This window comes from Chenopodium quinoa, unplaced genomic scaffold (assembly GCF_001683475.1).
Source record: "Chenopodium quinoa cultivar QQ74 unplaced genomic scaffold, ASM168347v1, whole genome shotgun sequence".
Classification (NCBI taxonomy): Eukaryota; Viridiplantae; Streptophyta; class Magnoliopsida; order Caryophyllales; family Amaranthaceae; genus Chenopodium; species Chenopodium quinoa.
Genome location: NW_018743894.1, coordinates 5209496 through 5227254, shown reverse-complemented (window position 1 = coordinate 5227254; position 17759 = coordinate 5209496).

Below are 17759 nucleotides of genomic sequence, written 5' to 3'. Positions count from 1 at the left end.
ATGCAGTCCCTAAACACTCCCACGGTGGGTTCAACACTACCTGGCTTGAGAGCGCAAGGACTTTAACTTGGAACGTTCACCTACAAAATCCAATTGAAACCAAGGAGAAAATCAAGTAAAATAAAACTAAAACAAGCAATTAAAATTAAAATAAATAAAATGAAAATAAAATAAAATAAAATAAAATAAAATAAAACTAAATCTACAAAATCTAAAATAAGGGAAAAGCAACTAAAATAACGAAAATAGAACAAATAAAGGAGAAAACACTAGAAAAGCCAGCAAAATAAGAGAAGAAAGGTAAAACTAAGAGTAAAAGCACAAAACTAAACATTTATTAAGCAAAGGAGCTATGAAAAAAGGATGAAAACAACCTAAATGCTCATCAAATGGGTGTCATTTATGACACCCATCAATGCAAATGGCTTATTAGTTGTACGAAGGCCTCTTCGGCTTCTTCAGTCCACTCAAACATAGCTTTCTTCTTGATAGTTTGGAAAAATTATTGGCATTTATCCCCTAATTTTGACAAAAATCGGCTAAGTGCACCTAGACAGCCAGTCAATCATTGCACTTCTTTGATTGTCCTCGGCGACTTCATGTCTAAAACAGCTTGAATTTTTTCAAGGTTGGCCTCAATTCCTCGTTGGTCAATTAGAAACCCGAGAAATTTGTCAGACTCAACGCCAAAGACACATTTCTTTGGATTTAGCATCATCTTATGCCGCCCGAGTTTGGTAAACGTTTCTCGAAGGTCCTTCAGATGGTCGGTCGGCTCCTTGACTTGATAATCATGTCATCAATATATGCTTCCATATTCCGGCCAATCTGATCTCTAAAGCCTGCATTGACAAGTCTCTGAAATGTAGCAGGGGCATTCTTGAGACCGAACGACATGACTTTATAGTAGTAAAGTCATTGCTCGGTTACAAAAGCAGTTTTTTCTTGATCTTTCTCCCACAATGGGATCTGGTGGAATCTGGAGTATGCGCCCATAAAACTCATAAGAGCATGTTTGGCTGTAGAGTCGACCAGTCGGTTAATTTTTGGAAAAGGAAAGCTATCCTTTGGACACGCGTTGTTGTGATCATTATAATCAACACACATTCTCCAGGTTCCATTAACAAGAACTACATTGGTTACCCAATCTGGGTAGTAACAGTGCCAATTGAAACCAGCGTCTAGCAGCTTTTGTACTTTGGTTGTGGCCGCTAGATTCCTTTCTTCCCCGTGATTCTGTTTCTCCTAACGGACGGGCTTAATAATTGGATTAACAACTAGCTTATGCAAGGCCAGGTTTCAGCTTTGAACTCTCTCAGCAGCTTGACTAGGTTGTCCTAGAGCAGTCCCATGGCTATAATACCTACCTTGACCGTCCGATCAGGTTGGTCAGGATCCAGCACTAAATCCTAGTGATTACCGGCCGGCTGGGGCCTTAACTCTTTTGGCCGGTCGACGGTCATTAACTGCTATGCCTGCTCTTTCTTGGCCGCCTTTCTCTTTTGGCCGACCTAGTATGCTTGGAGTGACCCTTCAGCAGAGTTTGGTTCGGACGACTTTTCTCGACCACGAATAGTCGGCTTCACAGCTTATTCATTATATTCTGCCATTTTTTTATTTCCTTAGATCGAGCCAATCTGCCCGTCTGTTCTTTCAAACTTCAACAACATAAGGTGGGGCACTATGACTGCCTTGGCTGCGGTTAGAGTGGGGCAGCCAAGTATGACATTGTTGCCTGATAGCTCTTTGACCACTAGGAAGTGGACAACCATGTCCCTTCCTGCCCTTTTTGCCTCAGCCGGACTGGTAAGTCAATCTGGTCGGCCAGGTGGATAATTGTTCCTCCAAACCCAACCAAGGGTGAGATACGTTCTATAAAGCATCTTCTGAAAACCTTAAATTTTTGAGACAGGCGAGGCTGTTGATGTCGGACGAGCTTCCCGTATCAATAAGTATCCTCTTTACCTTCAGGTTCGCTATCTTAAGAATAAATACCATAGGTTCATTGTGCAAGGCCTTAACCTTCCCTCGGCCGGTCTCATTCACTATTGCCTCTGGAAAAGTGATGGGTGTCATAAATGACACCCATTTGATGAGCTTTTAGGTTGTTTTCTTCCTCTTTTCATAGCTTTCATGCTCAATAAATGCCTAGTTTTGTACTTTTGCTCCTGGTTTTACCTTTCCTCTCTTATTTTGTGACTTTTGTGCATTTTGTTGGTTTTTCTACTATTTTCTCCTTTATTTTTTCTATTTTCGTGGTTGTAGGTGTTTTACGAGGTTTGGGTCTTGATATTGGTGAATTACTAAGGTGGGAGAAGCTTTTGGAGCAAGCTCATGGCAATTGGAAAGCTCAAGATGCAAGGAAGTGGATTTTCCAAGTTTTAGCTCTTGTGCTCTCAAGCCGTGCTCGCATGAAGATGGGGTGTTGAACCTACAATCACGGTGTTTAGGGACTACCTGCTTTAGTGTTCATCATAATCATAATCGTGTGACCTTAGCTAACGTAAGAAGCATCAAGAAGATCGAAGAAACCCAGAATCACGCGGGCGCGGGCGCGCCACCTTCCTGCGCTGGCACGCAGCCCCTGTGCGAGGGCGCACCACCCCTGCTCGCGCTGCCGCGCCTCTCTGGGTACTCCTTTTCTCGGTTTTTGTTTGTGCCTCCTATATATACCTTTGTATTTTTGAAGCAAGTTTTAGAAGAAAATTCATTTAGATTTTGATCATAATTTTAGCTTAATTGAGAGCTTCTCTCTCTAGTTTTAGGGTTAGTTTTAGGAGTAGATTTTATAGAGAGAAAGTGAGGAATTTCAATGGTTATTTGAGAGGTTGAAGATTCAAGATGACAATTGTATTGAAGATCTTTATTATAAATCAATGAGGATTTCTCACTCTCTCTCCTCTTTATTTCTTTGTTTGATTTCATATTTGTTTGGTATGATTTTGATGTTTGATTGTTGATTAGTGTAACTGTTCTCTATATTTTGATGAATCTTGATTTCTTTAGTTGTTTGTTGATTAGATGATGATGTTAGTGTAGTTGTTTGCTAGGAATTGGGTGAAACTTGTATGATTGATTGATTATGCTTAATTTGGGAATTATGTTGATTAATTGTTGAGATTAAATCGATTAATGGGAGTTTTCATGTGTGTAATTCGATTAGGCCTTGAGAATTATGCTAGATTGCATTGTGAGTCTACATTGATACGGACCATTGATTTGTATCTTACATTTGTTGATTGAGCTTGATTAGTGATGCTCCTAGTTAGAGTCTCTCGTAATTGCGCTAGTTTGACCTCTAGGAGATAGCTTGTTGACTCTTTTGATTGAGCTTGCCATTAGTCTTCACATTGCCTTGCAAGTATTTCCGAGTTGCTACAATTGTCATGATTTCTTGTTGATCCCGTTCCTAGTGCAATATTTGTTTGGTTTCTTTGTTTGTTAGTTGTTAGTGTTCTCTCTTTGTCTTTGTCTTCGACCTAGCTTAGGCACATAATTGAGAACGCATGAACATTACCGTTCCTTTGGGTTCGATCCTTGACTTATCTCTATACTTATATACAGGTTTGTTAAGTGTTTATAAATTTAGTTTGATCGAGGGAGGATTAGTTTCAACGACCTAGTTCCACCCCTCGTCAGAAAGGCTCCACCTTAACCCCTTCAGCATGCATTACTTCTTTTCCCAAATTCCATGCATCCTTCTTAATTCCTCTCATGGTTGGGCCGCCTACGGCAAATCTGCCTGATATAACAGCTACAAAACATGAGTCCGTGTTGTTTCCATCTTTTTCCTTCTCATTTTTCTTTTTCTTCTCAAACTTATTGTCTTTTGGCGTGTATGTGAACTTGGACTTCATCACGTACAAATTAAGCATGCCCTTCTTGACCAGTTTGTCTAGCAACTTCTTCAAATTGTTGCACTCGTTTGTATCATGCCCCACATCCTTGTGGTAATGGGAATACTCGTTTTTGTTTCTGTATTGTACTGGATCGAGCCTCTCATCGGCGTGGGCTTCTCAAATTCAAACTTATATTTAATCTCCATCGAAATTGAATAAGAATCCTTGTTAAAATCATACTATGGTTTGTACGTCTTTGGCTTCTTTGACTTGGTTTCTAGGTCATCAAATACCCTAACTTCGTTTCTTTTGTTCTTTCCCTCTTTTTTTCTCAACTGAGTCTTGCTGAGAAGATTGTTTCCTCTCAGCCCCCTTGGCTGGTACTTCAGCTTTAGTGAGTGAATAGAAGTATGCCGCCTCAATATAGGCTTCGGCTTCTCGCAGAACGCCTGCGTATGTCCGAACCTTTTTGCGAACCAAGTGAAATTTGAAACTATTATGCCTTAATCCTTGGAGAAATTCCGAAAAGGCCATTACATCAAGCAGATTATGAATTTGGGCTTTCTCTTGATTAAATCTCTGGATGTACGAACGTTAACCTTCATTCTTGGCCTGAACAATCGTAGCCAAATTAAGGCTAGTCTTCCTCGGCGGGATGTTGGATATTGAAATGATTGCACTAGAGCAATTAGAATTGGAGTTTGAGTCCGATGAGCTTGACTCTCGCTGGTCCTTGCCGTGCTGGTACGCTTGGAGGAGGTATGGTTTAAGAAATCATCCAGCATTGACGGTGTAGAGGCCGTGTCCGAATAAGCTATTTGTTCACGCTGCTCGTGCCAAAGGTAATCCCTAGTATCCTTCTAACGCTGAGACGACTCAGTAATATTTTTCTGAGGCCGTCTGACCTACCCCCCAGCTGACTGCGTTTTGTCCAGGGGCCGGGTAATATCTGCCCTCGGCACCCTCGGCGCACGCTCATGCCGATAGTATGAGGTATTCCCAGCATCTTCAGCATTAGTCGCTTTGCTCTAGGCTTAATTTTGTTAGCCCTCTCCTTCTCTCCTGGGTTACTGCCTAGAAGAAGACGACCTCTTACCCTCCATATCCTTTCAGAGCTTGTTCAACGCGAGCAAGAGTGAACCAACAGTAACTAGACGATCCTCTGCCTCATGGAATGAAGCGGTAAGAGGGTTGCTAGAATGAATTGTTATGACTATATTCTCAATAAGGCCGTCCTCGTCGGGGCGAGGGCTGACACCTGGTGTCTAACCATCCATTGCCATAACAGACGAGTATCCCCATAGATGGCGCCAAATGTTTCGGGGTGTTTTGGAATCCCTCGGGATACTGGTCACGCTTTAACTGGCAATGGGACTGGGACACCTACAAAAGCACAAATCTCCGGTGATCGGAGATTTGCCTTCACCGATTAAGTTAGTGTCCGGAAATGGAATAAATGTAGATAGAGAAAGTAGAGAGAAGTTGGAGCTTTTAGTGATCTATTAAATGTTATGTCACAATCAACCCCTCCCATCATCTATGATTGGGGTATTTATGGGGGTGGGGATTTGTGCCCTTTAGGGTAAGTGACCTAGAACTTAGGGCCATTGATTGGTTATTCAATCAGCGAAGGACATGTGTCTTCTGGGGGCGTCGTTTTGCGGCATTCTAGTATTTTGTCCTTCTAATGTAAGGAGGCCTTTATGACATATTTGATTTCAGGTGCTCTCTTGCACATAGTACGTGTCATCTTCCTATGGTGACACGTGTCGCCCATTTATTGAGCCACGTGTCATCATGGGCTTGGACCACGTACTTGGGGTATTTTTTTTACCCTAAACAATTATTATTATTATTATTATTATTATTATTATTATTATTATTATTATTAAGTGCATATAACATTGATTTAGGTGACTGAAAACATAAATAAATTTGTACCATATTTAACATATGTTAACAGTAGAAAGCTAAAAGACAACCGTTTATTTATATTCTTTTCACAAAAATTTTAAAATAAAATGATTTAATGAGTACTTATAAGTTTACCTATAAATATGTCTCAATCATATATTTTCAACCCTCAAAATAAAAATATACAAAGTACTACTTGAATACAACCTCTTTATTTTAATTCATAATTGTATGGAAAGACTTGAAAAATAATTCAACTCAATGAACTAACAATTAATACCCACATTAAATGTATTTATACATTGTGATTCTAATATCAAATGTTTATAAAAAGAAATTTTTAGTAATTGTTAATATTATTATTTAGTTTATTTAGAGAATTGTTATAATTATTAGAAATTATTAATTAATATTATTATTATTATTAAATGTTAATTCTTAATAGTTTGAATTATTGAATACTAAATGAAGCCCGTGCGATGCACGGTTTTTTTGAATTTTTAAAATAATATTTTTTATGTATTTGCTAAAATTTGTTATATGTTTAGATAAAATTCATAATATCAAAATATAATATTTTATGTTTAAGTAATTTAAACTTCAAATCGCATTCGACAAATTTACATACTTGGCATTTGAATTATTTTATTTTAAAAGAAATTAATAATCTCTTATTTTATTGGCTACAATTAAAATTCATAATCCTACATGGCATGTTAAGAAAATTAAATCCTAAATGGATCTCTAAAAACTCGGGAAAAAACTCCCCTTTACATGTATATATATATATATATTAGATTATTATTGATAATTATTATCATTGTTTTGGGTGTTTTTGTCCCTAAGGAGAGTTACAGCTCAGAGAATTTACCAGTCCTACTGCGCCTGTACCTGCAAAACCACGGAGACTCCAGGTTGCAGGAGCTCCGCCTCCGACGATATAGTTAGAATGCGTAGGAGAATGTGAAAAAGATGCGGCAAGTAAAGAGAATCTTCTCGGATTCTGAGATTAGGTGTTTCTCTTATGTAAGAGAGTGTAAGGTATGCTGTAATAATTGTAGGTGCTCCCAAAATGGGGGAATCTCCCTATTTATAGGGTCTTTGGGAAATGTGCCCCTGATTAGGTCATTCTGACCTAATTTTGTTGGGCTACGCCGAATAACGACTTTTTCGTGATTTGGGCCCTTGAAGGCCGCCTTTTCTCCTAGATTTTGGGAGTGACACGTGTCAAATGGGGATTGGTCCAATTTGGACCAATCGGGATATGACACATGTCACGATCTAGTTGGCCCACGTGTCAGGGGTAAAATTACCCAAGACATTTGCCCCTCACAGATGTGACGTGGTGCGCCACGTGGCATCTGTGACACGTGTCACTCAGCCACCAAAAATAATAATTTATTTATTTTTTTTACTGTGAAAATTTAACTTTTCACATTCCGGGGAAAATTACAAGAATCCCCTTGCTTTTACCCCTCTATAAATATATATTTTACGCCCCTTTGTTTTGCACGTTTCCAAAACTTTAGAGAGAGAAAGTCAAGAGAATTATAGAGAGAGAAACCCTGACCACCGTATGTGTCAAACTTCAAGCTTTGCTTCTTTTCCGCCTGCCCCAGCCGATTAGACAACTGCCTATGCCCCACACAAGCAAGGTCGCCTTCAAACAACGTATCGCAACCGGTCATAAACCCTTGCCTTCTTCTAGAGACAAAGTAAGGTACCGCCTCTACCCCCTTTAGCTCCTTCTTTACATTTGTATACTTTCATTCAATAAATGGACTCATCACCAACACACATGACACGGCCTAGGTCAGTAGACAGCCGGTCTCCTGGTAAGGCTGAGTCTAGGACTGGGAGTGCCGCCTCTGGGTGCATGGAGCAATTTTGTACATCTCCCTAACCGACCGTAAATGTGTCTGTGCAGTTTACGATGGCTAGAACTAAACAAAAAGCCACCAAACGTCGTAGAAGAGACAATATATTGGAAGTGATGTCCGGTGAAATAACCCTGGTTGAGGGGGCAGAGATGAATGAACATTCGGGAGAATACTCCTCGTCTAGGATCCCTAGGACCCCTAGCGATATAATTTTAGGTGAAGTTGAGGGTAGAGATGGTGAGGAAGCCGTCACCCAAATGGAACTTGATGAGGCTGGCCCCGAAGACAAAGACGGTGAAGAGTCTGCGTTGGGCTAAGGGTAAGCCGGTGAAGAGGTCTCCCAAGAGGGAGACGGGGAGAGATCTGCCTCAGGGTCTAGCTCGGAGGATGACAGTGATGCCCCTCTTTCCTCGCTTGAGGAAAGGAAAAAATGAGAGGGCAAGGATGACCCTATCAACATTCACGTCTCTGCTAAGGATAGAGAGATCATGTTAAATGGGATTGAGAGCTTTGTACGCAAGCGGCCTCTAGGATGTGGATACACCATCAGGGTGCCACCTGAGCTGGGCACCATCTCTTGGAAGGACGAACAGGAGAATGTCAAAGCCTATTATGGCTGCTATGAGGCGACGTTTTTTGCTGGTCTCCGATTCCCACTTCACAACGCTCTGAAGGCTATACTTAGGGGTTTTGGCCTAAGCGTCTGGAAGTTAATTCCAAACTCATGGGCTAACATTTTGGGGTATGTCGCCGCCTGCGAAATGTAGAATTTGAACCTTGGCTGGGAGGCGTTTGCACATATGCATTATATCAGCCGCAACCCAGGCGGTTGGAGAGCGTGGCACACTTTGACCACCCTCCCCCAATATTAGATGACCCTGGACAAAGTGTCTAAATATGATGCCTAGAAACACCGTTTCTATTTGTCGTCTTCCCCCACCCGGCAAGAAATCCGTGATCTGCGCCGCTATAATAAGAAACCTGACCTTCTTGGTCGGAAATTCGCCGTTCTGCGGATCCCCAGGGGACGATTATGATAAAACTATGGAGACACAGTTCTTCGAGCTTAAACCCGAGACTCTTTTAACTGGGGACATAATAAGTGTTCCAAATAATTGGATTCCAATGTGCACATGGTTCAGAGACGAGGCGTTCTTGTCCGCCTGTGGGCTAAGCACAATGTTTCCAAAGCGTATATTTGCTACACATCCGGCGGAATGCCGCTTGTACTATTGCTCTGTTAACAAGTTATGATTTTGTGCTAAGTGTTTGTTTGTAATTTTGCAGAAGACCTTTGGAAATGGTCTCAGACGAGAAAACCCCCATACGGTCCTCGGCTCAAATCTGCGAGGACTTAGCGGAGGCTAGAGCCGCTAAGATGAAGGCTGAGGTAAAAAACCGTCTAGCCCCTTGACCTTATTTCAAAAAGGTATTGCCGGTTAAATGCTTAACACAACTTTACTTGAAGGGTGGAGAGGCTCTTAGGTCCTTCACCAAGAACCTTTTCAAGTGAGGACAGGACGACACCACCTCCACTCCAATTAAGCCTACAAAGTCTTTTAAGGCAGATTCAGGTAAGACGGGCCCAGAAGATTCTGTTGGGAAACACTGTCTGCGCTTCGGGGGGAGAAAGGTTACAGTTGGAGGCTTCGAAGTGGGATTTGACATGGTTTCATCTGGCCTCTTCGCGCATGTAGGTGGTGCAAACCCATTGGCTTCTAAAGGTACACATAATCCTTTCGAATCTCTACCTGAGCTTGGATGGCCCTTGGAGTGAAATCTCACTCTCAATAAACCTCTTCGTCAGACAGCCGACATCAAGCTGGTGCCGCCTATATAGCTCATTCACCCCCTTACACATATGATGCAGATCAATCCCCGCGATGGTCGGACGTGCAGGTGCATGCCAAGGCCATGCTGGCAGCTGTCCCCAAAAAGCAGAAATATGCCATCCGGGGCATTGAGACGTTCAATGTTGAGCGGATCACAACACTTCTGTCTGAGGTAAAATTGATTCCCCTTTTGAGAAATAAGAAGTATAATTTATCCCGCATGATTCACACCGTTTGTGTCTGCAGGCGATGCTCAGGGTTGATGGACTCAAGCAGCTATACACCCAGAAGAGAGAGAGGAGATAAAAAGAGCTAATAAATAAGCTAGGGATTCTCAAGATGTTGCTGAATATCATTATACAATAAATGAACTTGAAACTAAATCCGTCTTGATGCAACAAGAGGATCAATTAGAGGCCTAAATATAGTTTTGAATGAGGCCAAGAAGAATGTCAATACGGCTGATACCAACCTCAAGAAGGCACAGGACAACCTCAAGGCCTTGCAGGGTATTGCTTAGCAGAATACTAATCTCAAGGTGGAGGTTGAGCCCCTGAAACAGGATGCGGAGCAAGTCCAAAAGAAAATCAAAGCAACAATTGAGGCGGAGTAAAACTTCATAGTTGCTGAGAATGAAAAGTACTCCGACACCCGGATGAAGATTTCCTAGAATGTGCTCTACCCAAACAAGGATTATGGCATTTGGTCTCTAGCTTTCCAATATGCTAAGGATGTTGTGTATTGGAGAAAAAAGGGATAGCCGGAGCCTGAGTCCTTCGAGGCCTGGACAAACACCGAGCTTGAGGAGCCTGCCAAGGAGCTTCCTATAGACGAAGAAGCAGCTAATTTCCAATCTGACGGGGAAGATCCGAAGAAGGAGGACCATGCGGGCCAACCTTAGTTTCCAGCAGCTGTATGCCAATCTTAGTTTTTTCCGGCATGTGTGCCGAGTATTTGAATTTTTGAATAATCAACAATTTTTATATTTTCTCCCGGATGGTGATTTTGTTAAACAATTCTCCTCGGCTCTCAGTGGTCGGGTTTATATACGAAAATACCGATTGACTTGGTTTGCCTTACATTTTTGAATTTGAATTTTGCACTTTGAATTTTCTTATGTATGTCTTAATTTGTCTAACTTATTAACAGCATGCGACATTCAGTATACCGGCTACTCTTGCCCCTGGCGGCTGTGTGGCTGGTTTTGGTACTTGATTTATCAACTCAGGAGCTTTTGATGTTTTAAAGAGTATGAAATGTTCCTAAGACAATAAATCACCATAATGATTTCCCCAAACAAAGTATATAGCCGTCCACAAAACTAATAAGTAGCCATCTTACCTAGCCGGGGAATTAGATGGACTATAGCCCTATTCATCCGTCAAGGTTATTTGCAGTATAGTTAAATCTTGCGATAAATCAGGAAACAAATTTCCGCCTGGCCGTTGATAAGGCAGGAGACAAATGGTCCCCAAACATCCTTATGGCAGTCTAGGTTACCCGCTTTCTGTTGCACTTTGTCCATTTTCCCCATTGGGGAAACTTGTAAAACTTTGTTGAATAATCTAGGAACTTCAGTCGGCAACCGGCTGATGTCACTAGACATCCGGCTTATGATCTTAGTTATTCTAGATTATTTTGGTCAGACGGCTTATGTTGACCAATTTGGTCGTTCAATCTTTGCCGCCTTCATTCGTTTGTAGAGCAAACGATAGAATGCCTTCTGCGACGATAACACTCGGAGGGGCGTCGCCGGACGCCATACTCATGTTGGAGCAGACAAATTTATAAGAAAAAATAGCATCCGGTCGTTGTCCTCTAGATTTGAACATTAATCTAGCCACTAAGTTTTTAGCTTAGTTTAATTTATTCAATTGGACCGTCTGTGCTTTATGCAGACGGTAATTTATTGTTGCGCATGCATGTATATGAAATAATTAAAAGGATTGAAAACAAAAAGCAACTTTTTTTTTTTATTGATAGGCTTTTTATTTACAAAAATTTACAAGTCTCAAAGTAGTACATTTTCAAGTTGTGTACAATCAAAGTTCTAGGCAGCCACATGCCGTATGGGGTTTCTAGGCGGTAGGTACCGTTTCTTACTTCCTCGTAGATCCTATAGGGGCCTTCCCAGATAGGATTATCTTTCCCTGCTAATTGGCCTTACCGGTAGCCTCCATTTTGCGTAACACAAAGTCCCTAAACTTTAAAGGGTCGTTTGTGCATTCTCTTGTTGTAGGCACGAATCATTCTCAAACGGTAAATCTCATGGCGTAGGGAAGCATTGCACCTTCGCTCCGGGAGTGAGTCCAATGCTAGCTGCATGGCTTCCCAGTTTGCCTCTTCATCGTATAGCATGACTCGTAAGGTCGGCTCATAATGCTTGATTGGCAAGACGACTTCAACATCGTAAACCATGAGAAATGGGGTTTCACCGGTTGCCCCTTTTTTAGTTACCCAAATGGCCCATAACACATGAATTAACTCTTCAGCCCACAAGCCACCGACTCTTTCAATTTTCTTTTTGATACCGTCTGAGATGAGCTTGTTGAAGGCTTCACCTTGGCCGTTTACTTGGGGTCGACCGAATGATGCAAAACAATGTGAGATCCCTTGATCTCCCAACCAAGTCTTAAGCTGAGGCGTCTCAAACTGAGGACCATTATCAAACACCATAGACATAGGTACCCCAAACCGGGTGATAATGCTCTTCCAAGATGAAGTATATGACATCCTGTGTCTTGATGCCCTTTACTGCCTCTTCTTCCACCCACTTGGTGAAATAATCCACAGCCGCTAGAATATAGCTAGCGCTTTCCGCTTGGTGCAGGCGTATAAGGACCTAGAATGTCCATGCCCCATTTAGCAAACATGAGTGGGCTGTAGATTACCGCTAGGTTAGTAGCCGGCCGATGGATTAGCTTTCCAAGTCTTTGACACTTGTCACATTTTTCTAACAAACTCCATGGCATCCAACTCAAGAGTGGGCCATATATAAATAGTGTCGTCTGGCTCTGACGGCCAAAGACATGCCGCCTGTATGAGAGGCGCAGTATCCTGCATGCAATTCTTCGAGAACTTTTTTCCCCTTTTCTTGGGTGGCACACTTCAGTATAGGCTTCAAAAAGACAAAAACCCCGCTTTGAAGAGTTCTCCTTCCCTTATCCTGAAGCAGCACGCTTCTTTAGTACTGCCGCCTCCTGGGGTTAATCAGGGAGCGTGCCGTCTATCAGATATGACCGGATGCCATCCATCAGGTAGAGCTTCGGTCAAGTACTCTAATGGGCCCTTCATCAGATATACTCCTTTTTTTCAATAACTTCCCAGAAGACCGACCGAGGTGTATCACATGACGCAGAGAATGCTAATTTTGACATAGCATACGCCTGGTTGTTTTTAGACTTGGGTATTTCAAATCCTAATGCACCCTAACAAGTGTAAAGTCCTAGGATTTTAACGGGTCATGGGCATTTAAGGAGAAAGATCCCCTACGATAGTAACACCCTCCTTACAATGGGGCATTGACTTCATGGGACCATTCCCTTCTTCTTTTAAAAGCCAATACATCCTTATGGCGGTCGATTATGTTTCTAAACGGGTTGAGGCCATTGCCTCCCCTACAAATGACCACAAGGTGGTGATGAAGCTATTAAAAAGATCATCTTTCCGAGGTTCGGTGTGCCCAAGGCGGTAATATGTGAAAGTGGATTGCATTTTGTTCATAATGCTTTTCAAAAGTTATTGAGAAAGCATGGCGTTCATCAACGTTTAAGTCTTCCCTACCACCCTCAAACTATTGGGCAAGTTGAGGTGTCAACCCATCAAATAAAGTTGATCCTTGAGAAGACGGGTTCTAGGAATAGGAAAGATTGGGCTGACAAGCTTAATGATGCTTCATGAGCATATCAAACGGCTTTCAAGACTCCTTTAAGCACCACTCCATACTGTCTTGTTTATGGAAAATCTTGTCATCTTTCGGTGGAGCTTGAGCAATGCGCTCATTGGGAAATTAAGAAAATTAACTTAGATTTAGCGAGTGCAGAAGAGCAAAGGTGGTTGGATCTTCATGAATTAGAAGAACTTAGGCTTGATGCTTATGATTGTGCAAGTAGCTACAAAGCTCGATTTAAGGATGCTCATGACAAACTTATTGAGAAAAAGAAGTTTTGTGTAGGTGACAAAGTCCTTCTTTATAATTTTAAGATGAAGGTATTCCCCGGAAAACTCATGTCAAGGTGGAGTGGTCCTTATTTAGTTCAAGGTGTCTTTCTAGGTGATGTTGTGGAAGTTTCTATGTTGGATTCATCATCTTCGTTCAAGGTCAATGGCCATCGACTCAAGAATTACTTCTATGGTGCTTTTGTTGGCCTAGTTCACAAAATGATTATCTGTAAACCACCTTGATAGGTGGAGAACGTCGAGCTATGACGTTAAAAGAGCGCTTCTCGGGAGTTAACCCGGTTTACTAACCCTTTCTTTTGATTTTTCATTCTTTTTCATTATTTTATTTTTGAGAAATTTTCTTATCTTTCTTTGTTTCTTGATTTTACGTACCTTGGGATTGAGTTGATTAAAATTTCTGACAATTTTTGTGTCAATTGAACGTTTCAAGAGGTTGGAGTTGAATTAAAGTGAAGGATAAATTGATGTGTGTGGGGAATATTTCAAGCCATCCCACATTTGAGCCCCACTGTAATAACACACTTCAGCATGGTGGCGTCTAAAGGGAAGGAAGCTAGAGTTAAAGAGTCGCCAACAAGTTTTAGGAACTTGTAAACCGTTCATTCACAGGGTGAAGGTTACACCACTAACGATCCCACATTTGAGCCCCACTGTAATAACACACTTCAGCATGGTGGCGTCTAAAGGCAAGGAAGCTAGAGTTAAAGAGTCGCCAACAAGTTTTAGGAACTTGTAAACCGTTCATTCACAGGGTGAAGGTTACACCACTAACGATCCAAGAGATTGTTAACTCTAATAGGTCTGGAACCATGACTGGAAGTTCTGGGTGAAAGTACAAATCCAACCTAAAAGAGATTGAACTTGCCCTAACAATAGGCCTCTACTTTATACTTCTCGTATTCATGTGCACTTTCTGACTAACATGCAATCAATATATTAACCCTAAACCTGTTTAATCTATGTTGGTTGAATATTAATGCACAAACAAAACTATTATTGGCGATCACTTGAATTATAATCAAATTAAACTAAACAAGATTATTAATATCTTATAAAGCGTGATTACAAGTACCAATTCCCTTTAAACATGCATAAAAGGTGCAATCAAGCAATAACAATAATAATCATCAAGCAACATAATAACAATCATAATTATCTAAAATAATAACAATCATAATTATCTAAAATAATAATAATAAAAATTATCATAACCATGTTAAAGCATAATATTAATAGCAAGATCCTAGGCGTGATACTAACAAGATCAATAACAAACCCTAGCATGTCACTAAACATTAAAAATCAAAGCTTTACACATTACACTAACATGATATTAGGAAAGAAATAGGAAGCATCATAATAAAAATAATTGATATTAGAAATTTTAGTTAACTCTTAACATGATACTAGGTGTAGACAACTACTTTTGGCCTCTTCTCCCGAGAGGAAGTGCGATGATGTTACAAAAATCCGTTCTTCATGTTAGATCAAAGTTGAAGCGTTTATGGACTACGAAAAACATTATGAAGTAATTTAAAAACCATATTTGAGACCAAGTTATCTTATAGACTTGTTTGATTACTAATTAGGCCTAAAACATGTTCATACATGTTTAAACTTGATTAATAGCGGACCCAAATGCGTCAAATGCAATGATTGGATCCAATGGAACCTACATTGTTGAAAACCAAGCCAAACAAATACATTAACCATAAAATTCCCGTGCATGGCCTATACATATGGATACCCTTTCAAAGAGATTTCCAATGGTATATTATAAGCCCAATTTCAAGCCAAAACGAAGAATTTATGATCAAAACACTAAACCGGGCCCTAAAACCCACACCCTTGCACTTCAACGGCTATAACTTTTGATCCATAACATATTTTAACCTAATTCTAATGGGATTGGAAGTTATGGAAGTTTTAAAAACGTACTTACGTATAAGGCAAACCGCAAACTATTCAGAGCTTTCCAATGATATCTCACACGCCTTAATCCGACTCTACAATCAAAAGTTATGGAAGTTTTAAAAACTTGGTTTCGTATAAGGTAAATCGTAAACCAGCGCAACTCAATCAGTTGCGTGCGCATCTTGACGGCGCGGCGCTAACATCCTAAACCTAGATCCCTACACCTATAAATAGGGGTCTTCATTCAGCATTCGAGGACCGGAAAATTAGAATTAAAACCCTATTATTCTCAAAACCCTAATCTCTCTACTTCTCTTACTATCATACTACTTTTCCCTCTTTCTTCCCAACTACTCTTCAAACCTAATCCATCCATTGAATCTCTTTAAGGTAAAAAGAAGAAAGAAAGTCCATAAGCACATTAAACGGAGATTTAACATAAAAGAAGAACGGTTAGTTTCCTGAGCACTTAGATAATCACTTTTCCTTTATTGTTTAAATAACTTTAATTAAATAAATAGTGTTGTCTGATCACATTAAACAAAATTTTAATTAATTAATTCACATAATATTATTTTGTTAATCAACAATATAATTTGATAATTAATTGTTGTTTTATCACTTAAGACAAGGCGAATATTGTTTATTTTGTTCTTTTCACGAATATTGATTAAACAAAGAATAACGACTTTTGCAATGTAATTCCTACGTGATTAATGCTTGTAAATAAAATCAACTAACTTAGTCTTTAGATATCACGTTTCATATATTGTTTGGTAATGAAATTGTGAAAAAGGAAGAGCTAGTAGAGGCTGTACTAGGGCTAGAATAGCGATTCCTCCCTAAAAGGAACGTTATTTTAGTACCCTCGCTCCCGAACATATTTTTGGTTTTTGTAGACCAATTTGGGCATGGGTAAACTTACGATTCATGATAATTATTCCATGAACTCCACATGGAAGAACGATATGAACAAGGTTTATGAGTTTTCCTAAAACTCATTGGCGACTCCTACTTGTTTCTTACAAAAAAGCGTGATGAGAGTATCATTTCTAATTCAAGGTCTCCCAAACAGTCAGGAATTCAAATCTTAATACACCCTAACAAGTGTAAAGTCCTAGGCTTTTAAATGTCCATGGGCATCTAAGGAAGGACCCCTACGATGGGATCACCCTCCTTACAGTGGCGACTCCACTAGGGACTTAGAGGTTACAAGATTAGTTCGTAGTTATGGTTCAAGGTTTCCAACACTATGTTGCCTATGGATTTTAACGAGAACTAACTTGCATAATCTCTAGTTAGAGAGCAAGACTCGAACGCATAATATCTTTCTTTTTCACAAAAGTAAAAATCAAACAAGCAACATTGCATCATGCATAATCATAACACAATTTATTTATTGGGGATTGGCTCATTGACTAGGGGTTTCCAATACTAGGCTTCTATCCCAAAATCAATAACAATCATCCTACCCATATCGCCAACAAAATGTTAGGAGGGCTATGTCGTGGGTCAACACGTTGAGTGATTGATTCGTGCATCGTCCCTTAAGATATGGTACCTTTGGACACCTAAGCCTTGACTTTAAAATGACATTGTATGCTTTGACAATTCCTTTTATGTGCTTATGTGACTACATGAATATGTCCTTTGTGTCTAATCTAACTAATTCTAACTTGTTACCTAGAGATATAGTAAATAAAAAAATTGCAAAAATTATGGTTCGACAAAAAAAAAAAATCGTTATTTTTGTGTTTTCGAATAAAAAAATAACAAAAATTGTCGAACCTACCAGGTGGCAAGCGCAACTGTCAAAGTTGCGCTCGCCCTCCTAACGCAAGTTTAGAAGTTGCGCGCGGCACCTCCGCGCAACACTGTATCTTGCGCGCTCATTGTTCAATGTTTACTTTGACTCGTGACGAGCAATATCATACGGAGAAAACGATACTACCGCTTCAAGGTTAATTGTTTAGTAGGTGCTAAAAATATCTCTTTGGCTAACAACGTTGTCTAACTTTTACTATAATCGTCTTTTTTTCGAAAAACATGTTTTTTATCGTTCTTTTTGTGTTTTCGCAAAAAAAAAATCAAAAAATTTTTATCGTTTTATTTGGGTGTTATCGCAAAAATTATATATAAAAAAAATCCCCCGCATGTGGTAGATGCTAATCTTGAAGATGCACTTTCCACCTTAGCGC